This window comes from Salvelinus sp. IW2-2015, unplaced genomic scaffold, assembly GCF_002910315.2.
Source record: "Salvelinus sp. IW2-2015 unplaced genomic scaffold, ASM291031v2 Un_scaffold3328, whole genome shotgun sequence".
Lineage (NCBI taxonomy): Eukaryota > Metazoa > Chordata > Actinopteri > Salmoniformes > Salmonidae > Salvelinus > Salvelinus sp. IW2-2015.
The window spans coordinates 19,532-39,901 of record NW_019944612.1 but is presented as its reverse complement, the minus strand read 5'-3'; the positions used below and the strand labels follow the sequence as shown (position 1 = coordinate 39,901).

General features: G+C 41.8%; 1 protein-coding gene and 1 long non-coding RNA gene across 2 annotated transcripts in view; both read left to right on the top strand.

Annotated features, from left to right (window-relative positions):
• Window positions 1-20,370, top strand: part of LOC112075665 (ladderlectin-like) — a 60,679-nt gene that overhangs the window by 26,334 nt on the left and 13,975 nt on the right. The window lies entirely within an intron of this gene.
• Window positions 7,878-9,099, top strand: LOC139025814 (uncharacterized). Its single transcript, XR_011477454.1, has 3 exons — window positions 7,878-7,898; window positions 8,319-8,381; window positions 9,022-9,099. It is a non-coding gene; the product is annotated as an uncharacterized lncRNA (long non-coding RNA).

The window sequence follows — 20,370 nt, the reverse complement described above, 5'->3', positions numbered from 1 at the left end:
ATCAGGCATGGGGCTAAGTGTGTCCATTGTAGTAGCAGTGGATTCGCACTTAATATTTGACCCACCCATTCAATTTTACACTAATTATGACCCACCATACATTATATGACCACTACCATAATACACTTAACTCCACCATCAATAGACACTAATATGGACCCAAAGTCACATATCAATACACTAATCATGCACCAGCACACATCAACTCAGCTAATATGACACCTACGATCAATACTCAGATCTCTAATAATGGACCACCACCCATCAATACACTAATGATGAACCCCAGCCATGACTACTATTGGACCCATCAAATAAGCCTCCACCACATTCACTAAAGACCATCCCATTATATAACAGATATGGACCCCACCATCAATACACTAATATATGATACAAGACCCCAACCAAGATAGTAAGACCGCAATCCCACACTAAGATATGGACCCCACCATTCAATGACACTAAATTGAGACCCCACCATCAAATACAACTAATATGACCCACCAAGTCATAATACACTAATATGACCCACCATAATAGACCACTAGATAGTCGACCTCCAGACCATCAAAGGACACTAATATGAACCTCCACCAACAATAGACATAATATGTACCCCACCATCGAAATTATGGCACAACTATACTTATGACCGCCACACCATCAATAGGTACACTAAATATGACCCCACCCCCTAGACAACACAATATGACCCACCACCATCAGATAGTACACTAATATGACCCCACCATCAAAGACACTAATACCCCTATAAACAGTATGACACCCACATCACGAACATCAATAGACACCTAATGATGACCCCACCATCATATTACACTAATATGACCACCATCAATAGACACTAATTGACGCCCACCATCAATAGACACTACTATGACCCCCATCCATCATCCTATAGACACTCACCAATATGACCTAACATACCACATCAATAGAGCACTAATATGAACGCCCACCATTCAATAGACCTAATATGACCCCCACAACCATAATGCCCCCCATATAAGACACATATGTACCCACACATCAACATAGCACTAATATGACCCCATCCAATATACACCTAATATGACGCCACCATCAATATACACTAATATGATCCCACCATCAATAGACACTATATCGACCCCACCATCAATACACTACGATATGACCCACCAATCAATACACTGAATATGATCCCAACCATCAATGACACTAATATGACCCCCTACATACAATAAACCATAGAACCACTACAGAATATAACATGACCCCACCTCAAATACACTAATTGACTCACCATAATCGATACCACTCAATACCACATGACCCACAACAAAATAATCCCCCTAATTAAAAGACACGACCTCAAGTATAGATTCCCCGATCATACACAATACCACCTCAATAACACTATGACCTCACCACCACAAGTAACCAATATGGACGCAACCACCTCATACACCTAATATCCCACCATACAATAGACCAAGACTAATAATGACCCCACATCAATAGCACTAATTATGACCCACCATCAATATATCTAATATGACCCACCACGATGCAACTAATATGACCCCACATCACTAGGACACTAATATGTAGCACCCACCATCACAGAAACAATGACCTACATCATATACACTAATGACCCCACCATAATCAGAACAACTAATAATGAATCCCCACATCGAAGAACCACTTAATATGACCCCACCATCATAAATTTAATATGTCGTCCCATCCATCAATAGACAAATAAGACCATACCACAACATATGAACCACCATCAATAAGACACTAAATATGACCCCACCAATCATATACACTAAATGACCCCACCATCAATAGACCACTAATATGACCCCCACATATTACATTCATCACATATCAATACTGCTATATGACCCTCGACATCAAGACAACTAATACCACCACTCAATAACATAATTGACCCCAAATACACAATCCCCACAACCTAACAAATATCGACATCCCATACCTAATGATCGTCACCAATCATTAACACGAAGTATGACCCCACCATCAATAGACACTAATATGACCCCCTACATCAAATAGAGTCTACTAATATGACCCGACCATCAAAGTACACTATTATGACCCCACATGCACTCATAATGACCGACGACTACATAATTGACCCACCATCAAACTGAATGACCACTAATACGACACTCAATACCTGACAGCACCTCATATACACTAATATGGACCCCACCATGTCAATACACATCCTAATATGACCCCAACTACAATCATATACAGCTATATACATCCACCACTCAATAGACACTAAATATGGACCCGCACCAATCAAATAGAAACAACCTAATATGAACCGCCACATCTCATAGACACTAATATGACCCCGAACCATCAACATATACAGCTAATAGTGGACCAACCACCGAAATCAATTAGCACACTAATATGACCCCCCACTCAATAACACTGATATGACGCCCACAAATCACTGATTATGACCACATCAATACATTTGGACCCCACCATCAAATACAAGCTAATATGACCCCTCATCATCAATAACACGAATGATGAACCCCACATCACATACAACCATACTGAAATAACTAATAGACACTAATATGACCCAGCCTATCACAATTACCGTACCCTCAAAGACCTAAATGAACACACCACCATCGAATACAATAATCGCACCTAATATGACAAACTCCTCCCACCATCAATACACTAATATGACCCCTACATCAATACGACTTAATAATGACCCCCTACCATCCACATATGACCTACCATATACTAATATGACCACGACCATCATACACTAATATGACCCACCATCAATGACAAACTAATATGACCTCCTATCCCATCAATATACCTAATATGACCCCACCATCATACAGACTAATAGACCCCACCAGTCAATACACTAATATGAGCCTTCCACCATTAATACACATCATATGACCCCAACCATACAAAACGACTAATATGAACCCCACCAATCAATACACCACTAATATGACCCGCACCATCAATACACTAATATGACCCCACCATCAATAAGACACTAAATATGACCCACACCATCAATACAGTAACTAAATATGACCCCACACCATCAATAGGACACAATATGACCCCCCCATCAATACACTAATCATGCCGACACATCACATAGACACTAAATGACCCACGATCAATAGACAATATAAATGACCCTCCCATCCTATCATATACCCACCTACATAGATAATTCCCCATCATACTATTTACGAATACAAACACTACATATGAACCCCAACATCAAGTACACTAATATGGACCCAAACCATTCTCAATAGACACTAATATACATCCCACAATCATCATACATACCAACTCAATAGACTATTGACCCACCACCTGAACCTAATGGTACCACCTCATATCACATTACTCCACTCGATACACTAATAGACCACTCAATACAATACCCCACCATCAATACACTAATATGACCCACCCGACATCAAATACACTAATATGACCCCACTCACAATCAATACACTGAATATGAAACCACCACCATGCCATAGACACTAATATTCGACCCCACCATAATACACATATCTGACCCACCACAATCAACATGAATTGACCCCACCATCAATACATCTAAATGACCCCACCATCAATAGATCATAATATGACCCACCATCAATATACACTAATATGACACCCACCACAATATACATCTATATGACCCCACATCAATACACTACACTATATGACCCACCAATCAATATGACATCTAATGACCCCACCATCAGCATAGTACACTAATAGCACCCACCATAAAAAGACAATCATGGCGGTTTGTTTTTGCTTTACACCACAAGCCTCAAAAGACTAGTTCTGAAGGTAGACCAGTTTAAAAAAATGAAATAGACATCTACAGTGTATTTGGTCCACCGATGCTAGTAATGGGTTGGACCCCCCCCCCCCCCCCCCCACCCCCATTTTCCTCCAGAAAAGCCTGAATTCTTCAGGGCTTGGAAACATTGCTCAATTGGTATCAAGGGGCTTAACGTGTACCAGGGAAACATCATTACACCTCCGCCACCAGCCTGTAACGTTGACACCAGGTAGGTTGTAGCCGTGGACTGATGCAGCTTACGCCAAATCCTGACTCTGCCATCAGCATGACGCAACAGGAACTAGGATTCATCGGGCCAGGCGATGTTTTCCACTCCTCAATTGTCCAGCTTGCATGATACCTGCCATTCTATTTCATCAACGAGCTGTTTTCACCATAAAGAACTGCCACTGACTGGATGTTTTTTGTTTGTCGCACCATTCCCCTTGCTTACAGGTGTATAAAATCGAGCACGCAGCCATGCAATCTCCATAGACAAACAGTGGCAGGAGAATTGCCTTACAGAAGAGCTCAGTGACTTTCAATGTTGCACCATCATAGGAAGCCACCTTTTCAACAAGTCAGTTTGTAAATGTAAGTGCTGTTATTGTGAAGTGGAAAAGCCCAACAGCGGCTCAGCCATGAAGTGGTACTTCACACAAGCTCACAGATTTGGATCGTCGAGTGCTGAAGCGCGTTTCCACTGCTAAGTATAAATCGTATGTCCTTGGTTGCAACACTCACTACCGAGTTTAGAACTGCCTCTGGAAGCAACGTCAGCACAATAACTGTTCGTCGGGAGCTTAAGAAATGGGTTTGCATGGCCGAGCAGCCGCACACAACCCTAAGATCACCATGCTCAATTGCAGGAGTCGACTGGAGCGGTGTGAAACTCACCGCAATTGGAGCAGTGGAAATGCGATCTCAGGAGTGATGAGTCACCATCTGGCAGTCCGACTGACGTATCTGGATTTGGCAGATGCCAGGAGAATGCGACCTGCCCGAATGCATAGTGCCAACTAAAGTTTGGTGGAGAAGGAATAAGGGTCTGGTGCTGTTGTTCTTGGTTTGGGCCCCTTAGTTCCAGTGAAGGGAAATCTTAATGCTACTGCGTACTATGACATTGTAGACGATTCTGTGCTTCCAATTTGTGGCATCAGTTTGGGGAAGGCCCTTTCCTGTTTCAGCATGACAATCCCCCCGTGCAGGTTTATACAGAAATGGTTTGATGAGATTGGCGTGGAAAAACTTGACTGGACTGCACAGAGCCCTGACCTCAACCCCATCGAATACTTTTGGGATAATTGGAACGCCAACTGTGAGCCAGGCCTAATCGCCTAAAATCAGTGCCCGACCTCACTAATGCTGTTGTGGCATAATGGAAGCACGTCCACCACAGCAATGTTCCGACATCTAGTGCAGAGCCTTCACATAAGAGTGGAGGCTGTTATAGCAAAGGGGGGACCAACTCCATGATTTTGGAATGAAATGTTTGACAAGCAGGTGCCCACATACTTTTGATCATGTGGTGTGCGTTTTAGTTATAAAATTAACTAGTTAGCAAATTATAGGCTGAACATTTACTTACCCCACTAAAGTTATTAATTTCACTTTTTGGATGTCCTGTTCAGAGGGCAATGATGTGAATCACCCATTCTAGCTAGCTAATACTGTACTGACCATGTTCAGGCAAGTTTCCTCCCTGCCTCCAAATACGGGTATGAACATGAAGTACCCTGAACATGAATAGATCATTCTGGCCCTAAAAGATCAGATGGCATCAACATGTAACACAACCAGGAGATATGAATCATCAAGTCATCCTACAAGTTCTAATACAACATTTACTCATGTAAAGATGAAGAGCATGTACTTTATTTTACAGGATGATATAAGAATATAATGCATGAAGCAAAACAATGGAATGATTTAGTGGAAATGTGAAGCTGTAAACTCAAGTAAAGGGGTCTTTCTCCTCGTGGCCTGGCCCAATTCTTCAGCCTCAGAGTAGCCTGGTTCTTGATTTGTGGACATCTGCTGAACTCCTGTATGTATATTGGACTGACATTTCGATGTCTATGAAAGGACCAAAGCTGCATAATTAAACAATTAATGTATTAAGAGAAATCCACACAAAGGGAAATACATGACAGATTTGATTCCACAGTCAAGTCCTGCAGTCAGAGTTAAGGAGTGAAATATTTGTAAACTCTTTCAGTTGTGTTCCGTGGGTGTCACTGAGTAGCTGATGCCCCCATATGATGGACCCAAGAATCCACAGGCATTAGGAAGGCTTTGCCTGTGCAACGTGACTAAACCCCACAACCCCCTTCTCAGCTTCAATCTTCTGATTTCCACCAATCAGAGTTGATGTCAGAATGAATTAGAGGGACAATAGAGTGTGAAGTACCAGGCAGTTAACAAGTGTGGTAGACTACTAATGACCATCACCAAGCATCAGAGCTTGGAGAAGCTAAATTACTAACATGTCACAGTGGAATTTAACCTGCTCATGTCATGTAACTGACGGTGTGGTGGTAATACAATCACCCTAACAGTCCTACTCCTTCCTTCCCTTTCCCAGAATAACTGGTTCAGAATTACATTGTTCCGCATATCACACAACAAGAAAAGAAAGTAAATCAACAGTTTAATCCTGGGATTTCTGTCATTTATTTGTATAGAATGTGAATCAGGTCCTGTAAGTTAACAGTAAAGACACTGTCAAAGTCTTCAACGTCTTCGTTCCCCACTCCTTTCATCTCGTCCACATCTCCAATTACAGACACACATACACATTGACAACATCCAGAACCAGCTGCAAAGAAATAACATTTCGTGAATGAGTGAGAGTGTGTGTTGTTTTTGTGTTATATCATGGTGGACAAATGGCTAAAAGTTTTTGTAAAAAAAAAAAGCCCCAAGTTGTAGCAGTGCCTTGAGGAAGTCTCAGTACCCGGGATTCTTCTGTCCAGAACTGTTCACACCAACAGTGACTACCAAGAAATGGACATGTTTTATAACCTGTTAAATATATTAATATTTACACATTTTACTGTAACACATTGAATTTGTCACATTCAACTGAATGGATAATTTACTGTGGGGCTTGTTATGTCTGTGCGTGTTTAACCTGTAGAGCTGAAATTGCTCAGGGGTGTATTCGTCCAGCGGCGTCACACGTTGGGGATGTAGGCTCCAATTGGGCCATTATAGCGCGGGCCTCTCTAGCATCCTCACAATGGGGTCTTGGTGTCGTATCATAGCATCTGGATACAGGGAACAATAACAGTAATGTGGAATACCATTGCGGACATATACATTCTGGACCATACATTCGTGGAATCTTGAGTTGCGGTCCACTATGGGCCCTATTCAGAAGTAGTTTATAACGAATGGGTTCCCATTTTCAGATGCACCTAGGTACTTCCTGTCTAAATATAAGTTTTCTGCTACTTGTTTTAAAGGCCTGTAGAGTCAAATTCCAGTTTTGTCGCAAGCTGATTGAAAACTAAGACTGGAAATTGTATCATGTTATTTCCTGTTAGTTGCTAGAAACAATATAATCAACAAACCATTCATATCAGAATACCTCAGACCCGCATCTAGACAACCAATATACATCTCTGGAACAGAGGAGTGGCAGGTAGCCTGCTTGTTTTGAGAGTTGGGCCAGCATTTCAAATCAATGAGCTGAACTAGTTGATATATCCGTCTATGTGCCTCAGCAAGGCACACCTTCATTTCTCCAGTGTCAAGTTGATAATGGCTGACCTCTCAGAGGGTGGTCCCATGGAGACCGGTTAATGAATAGAAACACAATTTCCAAATCACACTGCGGTATTAATACCGTCATGTGGTGAAGTAGGACAGACGCAAACACAACAAATGTTTATTAAATGTAGGTGGAGGTAAGTGGTGAGGTATGTCACGCTTACCTTCCCAGAGCAAAAGCGTGCTGACAAGCAGAATGATGGTGAATATGCCATGGTGATCGTCTCCTGAGAGAGAAAGCGTGTAAGATTAGTTGAGCATTTTAAATCTGAATGCTGTGGTATAGACGGAAGAGGTTAGGAAACCACTGTAAGGTGGCAAAACTTAGCAAACTGCCCTAAAGCAAAATTTTCTAAACCCAGTCACTGAGGTAGTGTTAGAGTGTTGGACTAGTAACCGAAAGGTTGCAAGATCGAATCCCGACTGACAAGGTCCAAATCTGTCGTTCCTAGACCCATTAAAATCTCACCACTATTCCATCCTAGTACTGGGTTTAGAAATTTCTGCTTTGGCAGTTGCTTAAGTTTGCACCTTACAGTTGGTTTCTTAACCCTCTCCTCTAGTACCCACAGCCATTCTAGATTTAAAATGCTCAACTAATCTTACACTCTTTCTCTCTCAGGAGATGATCACCATGGCGATATTGACCATCTTCTGCTTGTCAGCACAGCTTTTGCTCTGGGAGGTAAGCGTGACATACCTGACACCTACTCACCACATTTAATAAAAACATTTGTTGTGTGTTGCTCTGTCCTACTTCCACACATGATAGGTATTAATACGCAGGTGATTTGGAAATGTGTTTCTATTCATAACCGGTTCTCCATGGGACACCCTCTGAGAGGTCAGCCATTATCAACCTTGACACTGGAGGAATGAAGGTTGTGCCTTGCTGAAGGCACATAACGGATATATCAACTTGTCAGCTCACTGATTTGAACTACTGGCCCAACTCTCAAACAGCAGGCTACCTGCCACTCTTCTAGTTCCGAGATGTATATTTGTGTCTAGATGCTGGACTGGGTATTCTGATATGAATGGTTGATCATTCAACTGATGTATGATTGGTTGCTAGCAACTATCAGGAAATAACACTGATACAATTTCCAGTCTTAGTTTCATCAGTCTTTCTACAAAAACTGATTTGACTTCCACAGACAGACTTCATATTTAGCCAGGAAGTACCTAGGTTGCATCTGAAATGGAACCCTATTCCGTGTAAACTACTTCTGAATAGGGCCCATAGGGACCGCACCCAAATTCCAGAACGTATGTCCGAAATGTATATGTCCTGCAATGTTTATCCCATTACATGTACCTTTCAGATGCTATGATACAACCCAAGACCCCATGTGAGGATGCTAGACATGCTGCTCTAAATGGCAATTGGAGCCTAAGTCCCCACGTGTGATGACAATGGACAATACACCCCGAGCAATGTTGGCTCTACAGGTTAACACACACACACGCACAAAATTCTCCAATTCAGTTGAATGTGACAATTCAATGTGTATATTGTATATGCAACATGTCTTTCTGGTAGGTTACTGTTGTGTGTGACCAGTACCGGACAGAAGATCCCGGGTACTGAGACTCCCCAGGCACTGCTATCAACTGCTAGCAACTATTCCACCAAGGTGTTGTAATACATGCTCTTTCACTAAATGTTACTCTTTGCAGCTGGTTATGATGTTGTTTTTTGTTGTGTTCTAATTGTAGATACATGAAAGGCATTGGAAGTAAGATGTAGAGACTGACAGTTGCCTTTATGTACTACAGGAACTGAATTCACATTCCTATAAATACATGAAGAAATCCTAATTAACTGTTGATTTACTTACTTTCTGTTGGTGTGATATGTGAACAATGTATCTGAACCAGTTCATTTCTGGAATGGAGGAAGGAGTAGGACTGTTATGGTGACTGTATTACCACCACACCGGCAGTTACAGGACATGAAGGCAGTTTAATTCCATGTGACCATGTAGTAATTAGGCTTCTCCAAGCTCTGATGCTGTGATGGTCATTAGTATTTACCACACTTGCTAACTGCCTGGTACTCAGCACTCTATTGTCCCTCTAATCACTCTGACATCAACTCTGATTGGTGGAAATCAGAAGATGGACAGCTGAGAAGGGGTTGGGTTTAGTCACGTGCACAGGCAAGGCCTTCCTAATGCCTGTGGATCTTGGGTCCATGATATGGGGCATCAGCCTACTCGGTGACACCCACAGGAACACAACTGAAAGAGTTACAAATATTCACATCCTAACTCTGACTGCAGGACTTGGCTGTGGAATCAAATCTGTCAGTATTTCTTTGTGTGGTTTCTCTTAATAATTAATTTAATTATGGCGCTTTGGTCTCTCGACATCGAAATGTCATTCCAATATATATACAGGAGTTCAGCAGAGTCCAAATCAGAACCATGCTACTCTCGAGGCTGAAGAATTGTTCCAGGCCACAGAGGGATGAAAGACCCCTTTACTGAGTCTACACTTCACATTTCACTAAATCATTCCATTGTTTGCTTCATGCATTATATCATCCTGTAAAATAAAGTACATGCTCTTCATCTTTACATGAGTAAATGTTGTATTAGAACTTTAGGATGACTTGATGAAATATTCATATCTCCTGGTTGGTTACATGTTGATGCCATCTGATCTTTTAGGCCAGATGATCTATTCATTTCAGGGTACTTCATGTTCATACCCATATTTGAGTACAGGGAGGAAACTTGCCTGAACATGGTCAGTACAAGTATTAGCTAGCTAGAATGGTGATTCACATCATTGCCCTCTGAGACAGGACATCCAAGAAGTGAAAATTAATAACTTTAGTGGGTAGTAAATGTTCAAGCCTATAATTTGCTAAACTAGTTAATTTATAACTAAAACGCCACCACATGAAAAAGTATGTGGCACCTTGCTTTGTTTCTAAACATTTCCATTCCAAATCATGGAGTTGGTCCCCCTGCTATAACAGCCTCCATTTTATGTGAAGGCTCTGACTGATTCGAACTTGCTTGTGGTGGAGTGCTTTTCCATTTGCCACTAACACATTAGTGAGGTCGGCACTGTTTTAGAGCCGATTAGCCCTGGCTCACTTCAGTGAGCGGTTCCAATCTATCCCAAAGAGTATTCATGGGTTGTTGAGGTCAGGCTCTGTGCAGTCCAGTCAAGTTTTTCCAACGCCATCTCATTCAAATCCCAATTATCTGTATAAACCTGCACGGGGGATTGTCGATGCTGAAACAGATCTAGGGCCATTCCCCAAACTTGATGCACAAATTGGAAGACAGATCGTTCTAGCAATGTTCATAGTACGCTTGAAGTAAGCATTAAATTTCCTTCACCTGAACTAAGGGCCAAAACCAAAGACAAAACAAGCACCAACGACCTTACTTCCTCTCCACCAAACTTTTGTTAGGCACTAGGCATTCGGCAAGTCGCAATTTCCCTGCATGCTCCAATCCAGATTACCGTCATCGGACTGCCAGTATGCTAGACTATCACTCCTGAGACTCGCATTTCCACTGTCTTCCAAATTGCGGGTGTTTCACACCGCTCCCAGATCACTCCTGCAATTGAGCATGGTATCTGTAGGTTGTGCTGCTGGCTCTGCTCGGCCATGCAAACCCATTCTCTAAGCTCCTGCGACCTAAAGTTATTGTGCTGACGTTGCTTCCAGAGGGCAGTTCTAAACTCGGTAGTGAGTGTTGCAACCAAGGACAGTACGATTTATCACTTAGCAGTGGAAACCGCCTTTCAGCACTCGACGATGCCAAGATTGTGGCTGTGGTGTAAGTACCATCATGGCTGAGCGCTGTATGGGCTTTTCCACTTCACATAACAGCATTACATTTACACTGACTGTTGAAAAGAGTGGCTTCCTATGATGGTGCAACAATTGAAGTCACTGAAGCTCTTCTGTAAGGCAATTTCCTGCACTGTTTGCTCTCAATGGAGATGCATGGCGCGTTGCTTGAGTTTTATAACACCTGTAAGCCAAGGGAATGGTGGGCGTTGTAAGGACAAACAAAAAACTCATCCGCAGATCAGTGCAGTTTCCTTTATGGTTGAGAAATCAGCTTCGTTGATGAGAGCATAGGGTGTAAGAATCGTGTGGTCCAGGTTTATTATGCAAGCTGGAGCAATTTTTGAGAGAGGGAAAACATCGGCCTATGCGAGCCTGGACGATGAATCCTAGTCTCCCTGTTTTGCGTAGATGCTGGATTGGCAGAGGTCAGGATTTGGCGTAAGCTGCAACTCAGTCCCTGGGCTAAAAGACTACGTAGGTGCTCAACGTTACAAGGGTGGTTGGCTGGAGGTGTGATGATTGTTGTCCTGTACGTACGTTACGCCCTTGAATACAATTGAGCTAATTGGTTTTCCAAGCCCTTGAGAATTCAAGGCTTTTGCTGGAGGAGAATGGGGGTGGGGGAGAGGGGGGGGGGGGCGGTCAACCCAGTACTAGATTGGGTGTACAAATAAACTGTATAATGTCTTTCATTTTTTAAAACTGGTCTACCTTCAGACGAGTTTTTGAGGCGTTGTGTGTAAAGCAAAAACAACGCCATATAAGTCTTTTGATGTGGGGTCATATTCGTGTCTATTGATGGTGGGGTTCAAAGTGTAAATTGATGAGTGGGGTCATATTATGTGGTTTATTTGCATGGTGGTCATATGTAGTGGTATATTGATGCTGGGTCATATAGTGTGTGTGTATAACTGATGGGGGGTCATATTAGTGTCCTATGTATGAGTGGGGTCATATTAAGTGGGTCTATTGATGTCGGGGTCAAATTAGTGTATTGATGGTGGGTGTCATATTAGTGTTTGGATTGGTGGGGTCAAATTAGGTTGGTCTATTGATGGTGGGGTCATATCAGTGTATGTGATGGTTGGGTCAAATTAGTGTATTGATGTGTGGGGTCAATATTGAGTGTATTGATTGGTGAGGGTCAGTATTGGTGTCTATTGATGGTGGGGTTCAATGATTAGTGTCTATTGGATGTGTGGGGTCATATTGAGTGTTGATGGTGGGGTCAATATTAGTGTAATTGAGTGGTGGGGTCATATGTCGTGTTATTGATGGTGGGGTCATATTAGTGTATTGATGGTGGGGTCTTATTAGTGTATTGATGGTGGGGTCATATAGTGTCTTGATGGTGGGGTCATAATTAGTGTCTATTGATGGTGGGGTCATATTAGTGTATTGATGGTGGGGATCATATTAGTGTCTATTTGATGGGTGGGGTCCTAATTAAGTGTCTGTTGGATGGTGGGTCCATAGTTTAAGTTGTTATTGATCGGTGGGGTCCATATTAAGTGTCTATTGATGGTGGGTCATATTAAGTGTGTAGTGATGGTGGGGTCATATTGTTGGTATTGGCTGGTGGTGGTCATATTAGTGTATTGTATGTGTGGGGTCATATGTGTATGAGGTGGGGGTCATATTAGTGTATTGATGGTGGGGTCCCATATGAGAATATTGATTGGGTGGGGTCATATTAGTGTATTGATGGTGGGGTCATATTAGTGTATAGATGGTGGGGTCATATTAGTGTATTGACTGGTGGGTTCATATTAGTGTCTTATTGATTGGTGGGGTCATATTAAGTGTATTGATAGTTGGGGTCATATTAAGTGTATTGATGGTTGGGTCATATTAGTGTATTGATGGTGGGTCATATTAGTGTATTGATAAGGTGGGTCAATATTAGTGTATTGATGGTGGGGTCATATTAGTGTATTGATGGTGGGGTCATTAATTAGTGGTATTGATGATGGGGTCATATTAGTTATTGATGGTGGGGTCATATTAGTGTATGATAGGTGTGGGGGTTTCATATATCAGGTGGATTGTGGTGGGTCATATTATTGTTGATGGTGGGGTCATATTAGTGCTCTATTGATCGGTGGGGGTCTCTTTAGTGTATTGATGGTGGGGGTCGTGAGTGTGTAGTTGATGGTGGGCGTCATATTAGGTCTGGAGTGGCTGGGGGTGCATATTCAGTGTATTGATGGTGGGGTCCGTTATCAGTGTATTGATGGTGGGGTCATAGAGTGTTTGATGGTGGGGTATATTGTGGTATTGAATGGTGGGGTATATTAGTGTCTATTATGGTGGGCGTCATATCAGTGTATTAGTATGGCGTGGGAGTATTGTATGGGAGTTAGGTCAAAGTTTGTGAGGTGTCGTTATGTTGAGATGGGTGGGGTCATCATAGGTGTTTTTTGAGTGGGTGGGGGTCATATTGGTGTCTATTGATGGTGGGGGTCATATTAGTGTTTATTCGCGATGGTGCGGGGGGTATATAAATTAGTGGTCTATTGATGTAGGTGGTGTTCACTATTTAGTTTGTTAGTATGGTTAGATGTGGGTCATATTGTAGTGTCTTAATTGAGTGAGTGGGCGTCCATATTAAAGTGTATTGTATGGTGGGGTCATATTGTGGTGTAACCGTTGGATGGTGTGTCGCGTTGTCATATTAGTGGTCTATTGATGGTGGGGTCATATCAGTGGTATGATGGTGGTAGTCTGCTAGTTTAAGGTGTCCTATTGATGGTGGGGTCATAATTATGTAGTTGATGTGTGGGGTCATATTATGTATTGATTGGTGGGGGTCATATTATGTGTATTGATGATGGGGTCCAATTAAAAGTGTCTATTGATTGGTGGGGTCTATTCTAGTGGTATTGAAGGTGGGGTCATATATAGTGTCTATTGATGGTGGGGTCATATTAGTGGTATTGATGATGGGGTCCATTATTAGTGTCTATTGACTGGTGGGGGTCCATATAGTGTAATTGATGGTGGGCATATTGTGTTATTGATGTGGGTCATAGTGTAGTGTAATTGAGTGTATGGGTCATATAGTGTCTATTTGATGGTGGGGTCATATATTTAGTGTCTATGATGGTGGGTCATATTAGTGTTTGATGATGGGGTCATATTTAAGTGTCTAAGTTGAAGGTGGGTCATATTAGTGTATTGAATGGTGGGGTCAATTTAGTGTCTATTGATGGTGGGGTCATATTAGTCTATTGATGGTGGGGTCATATTAGTGTATTGATGGGTGGGGTCATATTAGTGTATTGACTGATGGGGTCATATTAGTGTCTATGATGGTAGGGGTCATATTAGTGTATTGAATGGGTGGGGTCTATATTAGTGTTTGAGGTGGGGTCATATTAGTGTATTGATGGTCGGGGTCATAGTTAGTGTCTTGATGGTGGGGTCATATTTAGTGTCTTTTGATGGTGGGTCATATTAGTGTCTATTGGATGGTGGGGTCATATTAGTGTCTATTGATTGGGGGTAGTTTAAGTTGTTTGTATGCGCTGGGGTCTATATGAGTTCTATTGGAATATGGTGGGGTTCTTGTTCATATTGTGTAATTGGCCGTGTGGGTCATATTAGTGTAATTTGGATGGTGGGGTTATATTAGTGTCTTTTGCCTGGTGGGGTCATATTAAGTGTCTAATTGATGGTGGGGGGTCATATTAGTGTCTATTGATGGTGGGGTCACTCATAGTCGTCATATTGATGGTGGGTCAGATTAGTGTCTTTTGATGGTGGGGTCATATTAGTGTCTTTTGCCATGGTGGGGGTTCATATAGTGTCTTTGTTGGTGGTGGGGTCGAGATGTCTATTGCTGGTGGGGTTCATATAGATGTATTGATCGGTGGGGTCAGTTAGTGTATTGTGGCTGGGGTTCATATTAGTGTATTTGATCGGTGGGGTCAGATTAGTGTTATTGGATGGTGGGGGTCATATTAGTGTATTGATGGTGGGGTCATATTAGTGTATTGATGGTCGGGGTCATATTTAGTGTATTGATGGTGGGGTCATATTTAGTGCTCATTGATGGGGGTTTATTAGATGTAATTGATGGTGTGGTCATATTAGTGTATTGAATGGTGGGGTTCATATTACAAGGGTGGTATTGAGTGGTGGGGGTCATATTAGTTTATTGATGGTGAGGGTCGACTCTACGATGGTCTATTGATGGGTGGGGTCATATTAGTGTATTAGTGGGGTCATATTAAGTGTATTGATGGTGGGGGTCATAATTAGTGTCTATTGAATGGGGGGTCATAATTAGTGTATTGATGGTGGGTCATATTAGTGTATGATGGTGGGTCATATTGAGTGTATTGATGGTGCGGGGTCATATTAGTGTTCTATTGGATGGTGGGGTCCATATAAGTGGTATTTGATGGTGGGGTCATATTGGTGTCTATCTGATGGTGCGAGGTCATATTAGTGGTATTGATGTGGGGTCATATTAGTGCTATTGTATGGGTGGTCATATAGTGTATTGATGGTGGGGTCATGATTAGTGTATTGATGGTGGTGGTCATATAGTGTCTATTGATGGTGGGGTCATATTAGAGCTGGTATTGATGGTGGGTCAATCTAGTGTATTGATGGTGGGGTCATATTTAGTGTATTGATGGTGGGGTCATATTGTGTCTATTGATCGGTGGGTCATATTAGTGTATTGATGGGTGGCGGTCATATTAGTGTATTGATGGTGGTCATATTAGTGGTCTATTGATGGGTGGGGGTCCATTAGTGTATTGATAGGTGGGTCATATCAGTGTATGATGAAGTGGGGTCATATTAGTGTTATTGATGGTGGGGTCATAATTAATGTATTGGATGGTGGGGTCATATTAGTGTATATTGAAGTGGTGGCGAGTCAACTATTAGTGTATTGATGGTGCGCGTGTCAATATTAGTGTATTGGATGGTGGGGGTCATCACTTGAGTGTCGATTGATGGTGGGGTCATATTAGTGTATTGCATGGTGGGTCATATTAAGTAGTATTTGATGGGGGTTCATATTAGGTGGTTTGATGTGGGGTCCAATTATGTGTAATTTGATGTGGGGTTCATATTAGTGTAATTGAGTGGTGGTCATATTAGTGTATTGATGGTTGGCGTCATATTAGCTGTATATTGATGCGTGGGTCATATTAGTGTCTTTGATGGTCGGGTCATATTAGTGTATTGCTGTGGGGTCAAATATCAGTTGTATTGATTGTTGGGGTCTAGTTAGTGTCTATTGATGGTGGGGGTCATATTAAGGGTCTTCGCATGGTGAGGGTCATATTTATGTCTATTTTGGCTGGTGGGGTCATAGTAGTTATATGACCTGAGTGGGGTCAATATAGTGTCTATTTGATGGCTGGGGGTCATATTAGTTGACTTATTGATGGTGGCTCATATAGTGTCTATTGATGGTAGGGGGGTCATATGAGTGTATTGATGGTGGGGTTCATATTGTTGTATTTGATGGTGGGTGTCTAATTAGTGTAACTTGATGATGGGTCAATATTAGTTGTATTGATGATGGTGAGTATCATTAATTAGTGTCTATTGATCGGTGGGGGTCATATTAGTGTTATTTGATGTGGGGTTATATTAGTGTACTTGATGGTGGGTCAAATTAGTGATATTGATGATGGGGTCATATTAAAGTGTATTGATGGTGGGGGTTCATATTACGTGTCTATTGATGGTGAGAGAGTCATATTAGGTTCTATTGATGGTGGGTTAATATTAGTGTATTGATGGGGGGTAATATTAGTGTAATTGATGATGGGGTTCATATTATGTATGATGGGGGTCATATTAGTGTCTAGTTGATGGTGGGGTCATATTAGTTCTATTGATGGTGGGGTTATAATTAGTGTATTGATGGGGGGTCATATTAGTGTATTAGAATGATGGGGTCAATATTAGTGTATTGATGGTGAGGGGCAATTCGTGTATTTGATGGTGGGGTCATAATTAGTGTAATTGATGGTGGGGTCATATTGTGTCTATTGATAGGTGGGTCAATATTAGTGTCTATTGATGGATTGGGTCATATTAGTGTCTTTGATGGTGGGGTCATTTAAGCACTTATCTGATGGTGGGGTCATATTCAAGTGTAATTTGATGTGGGGTCATATTTAGTGTATTGAATGATGGGGTTCATACTAGTGTATCCTTGATGGTGGGTCAATATAGTGTATTGGATGGTGGGGTCATATTAGGGTATTGATGGGGGTCAATTATTCAGTGTATTGATGGTGGGGTCATATTAGTGTCATTGATGGTGGGGTCATACTCCTAGTGTAATGATGTGGGGTCAATATTGAAGTGTCTCTTTGATGTGGGGTCATATTAGTGTATTGATGATGGGGTCATATTAGTGTATTGATGGTGGGGTCATATTGTGTCTATCTGATGGTGGGGTAACATATTAGTGTCTATTGAATGGTGGCGTCATCATTAGTGTCCTATTGATGGGTGGGTAATGTGTCTATTAGAGGGCTGGGGTGTACATATTAGACTAGTTGATGGCTAGGGGGTTCATATTAGTGTAGTTGGGTATGGGTGGGGTCTCATATTATGTACTTGGATGGTGGGGTCATATTAGTGTCTATTGATAGTGGGGTCATATTAGTGTCCTATTGATGGTGGGTCTACCTACTTTCAGTGTCTATTGATGGTGGGTAGTGCATATGTTGTAGTCCAGTGGAGATGGTGGAGAGGGACCTCGTAGTTAGTGGTAATTGAGCTGTGTGGTGGTCGTCATATAGACTTATTGGATTGGTGGGGTCATATTAGGTGTAATTGAGTGGGTGAGGCTCACATGATTGAGCGGTTAGATGTGGGGTCATATTTAGGATGTGATTGATGGTGGGGTCATATTAGTGTATGAATGGTGGTCATTTAGTGTCCTATTGATAGTGGTGCAGTATTGTAAAGTTGCTCATATGATGGATTGTGTGGGTCATTTTAGTGTTAGTTATGATGGTTGGGTCATATTAGTTGTGCTGATTGATGGGTGGTGGAATCCATATTAGAACTAGTTGATGCGTGGGGTCATATTAGTGTCATGTTGGACTGGTGTGGGTATATAGTGTCCTATTGATTGATTGGGGTCCTATTATGTGTATTGATGGTTGGGGTCATATTTGTCTATTGATGTGGGGTATTAGTGGCTTTTATGTTTGTTGGTTTGGGGTTATTTATGTGTTATTTATTTTGTTATTGTGGTGGTTCTATATTAGTGTGATGTAGGTTGGGTTCTATTTTATTATGTGTTATGGTGGGGTCATATTAGTGTCTATTGATAGTGTGGTGCTCCTTTAGTGTCTATTGATGGGTGGGGTATATTAGCTGTATTGATGACCTGGGTATATTCAGGTGTAGTTCGTATGGGTGGGGTCATATTAGTGTCATTGAGGTGGGGTCATATTACGTGTCTATTGTGATGGTGGGGTCATCTTAGTGTATTGATGGTGGGGTGATATTAGTGGTATTGATGGTGGGGTCATGATTAGTGTCTGATTGATGGTGGGTGTCCAATATTAGTGGTCTATTGCACTGGTGGGGTCATATTAGCTGTCTTTGTGGTGGGGTCATATTAGTGTGATTGATGGTGGGGTCATATTATGTGTATTGAATGGTGGGTCATATTAGTGTATTGATGTGGGCGGTCATATTAGTGTATTTGATGGTTGGGGTCATATTAGTGTCTATTTGATGGTTGGGTCATATTAGTGTCTATTGATGGTTGGGGGTCATATTAGTGTATTGATGGTGGGGTCATATTAGTGATAGATTGATGGTGGGGTACATTATTGTGTTCTTGATGGTGGGGTCATTCTTAGTGTATTAGAATGGTGGGGTCAATTAGTGTCTATTGATGGTTGGGGGTGGGAAGTTGATGTTGGGTCATATTAACTGTAATTAAGAGGGTGGGGTCATATTAGTGTATTGATGGTGGGGTCATGATTAGTGTCTATTGATGGTTGGGTCATATTAGTGTATTGGATGGGTGGGTCATATTAGTGTAATTGATGGTGGGTCGCATAATTAGTGTATTGATGTTGAGGTCATATTAGTGTCTTTGATGGTTGGGTCATATTAGTGTATTGTGGTGCGGTCATATTAGTGTATTGATGGTGGGTCATATTAGTTGTTATTGATGGGTTGGGTTCATATTAAGTGCTATTGAGTGGTGGGGTCATATGTCATGTGTATTGATGGTGCGCTGGTCATATTAGTGTCTATGATGGTTGGGGTCAATATTAGTGTCTATTTGATGGTATGGGGTTGATATTAGTGTATTGATGGTGGGTTATAATGTGTACCTTATAGGATCGGTAGGGGTGTGATATTCGTCCGATCTGATGTGCTAGTGGTGGTAGGAAGGTCATATTGTGGTGTTACTTCGATGGTGGGGTCACTATTTAGTGTAATGGATGGTGGGTCATATTTACAGTGTATTGGGGTGGGGTCATATTAGTTTATGTGATGGTACGGGGTGTCCATAGAGTGAGTTGCTCTAGTGATGTGTGGGGTCCATATTAGTGTATTGATGGTGGGTCTATTATGTATTGATGGTGGGTCAATATGTTATGATAGGTCAAGTAGATGGGTGGAGGGCAGTATTAGTGTATTGTGGTGGGGTCATATTAGTGTGCTATGATGGTGGGGTCATATAGTGATTGATGGTGGGCATATTAAGGGTCTATTGATGGTTGGGGTCTGATTGATGTGCTTACTTGCGATGGTGGGTCAATATTAGTGTATTGATGGTGGGTATATTAGTGTCTATTGATGGTGGGGTCATATAGTCGCTTTTGATGGTAAGGGTACA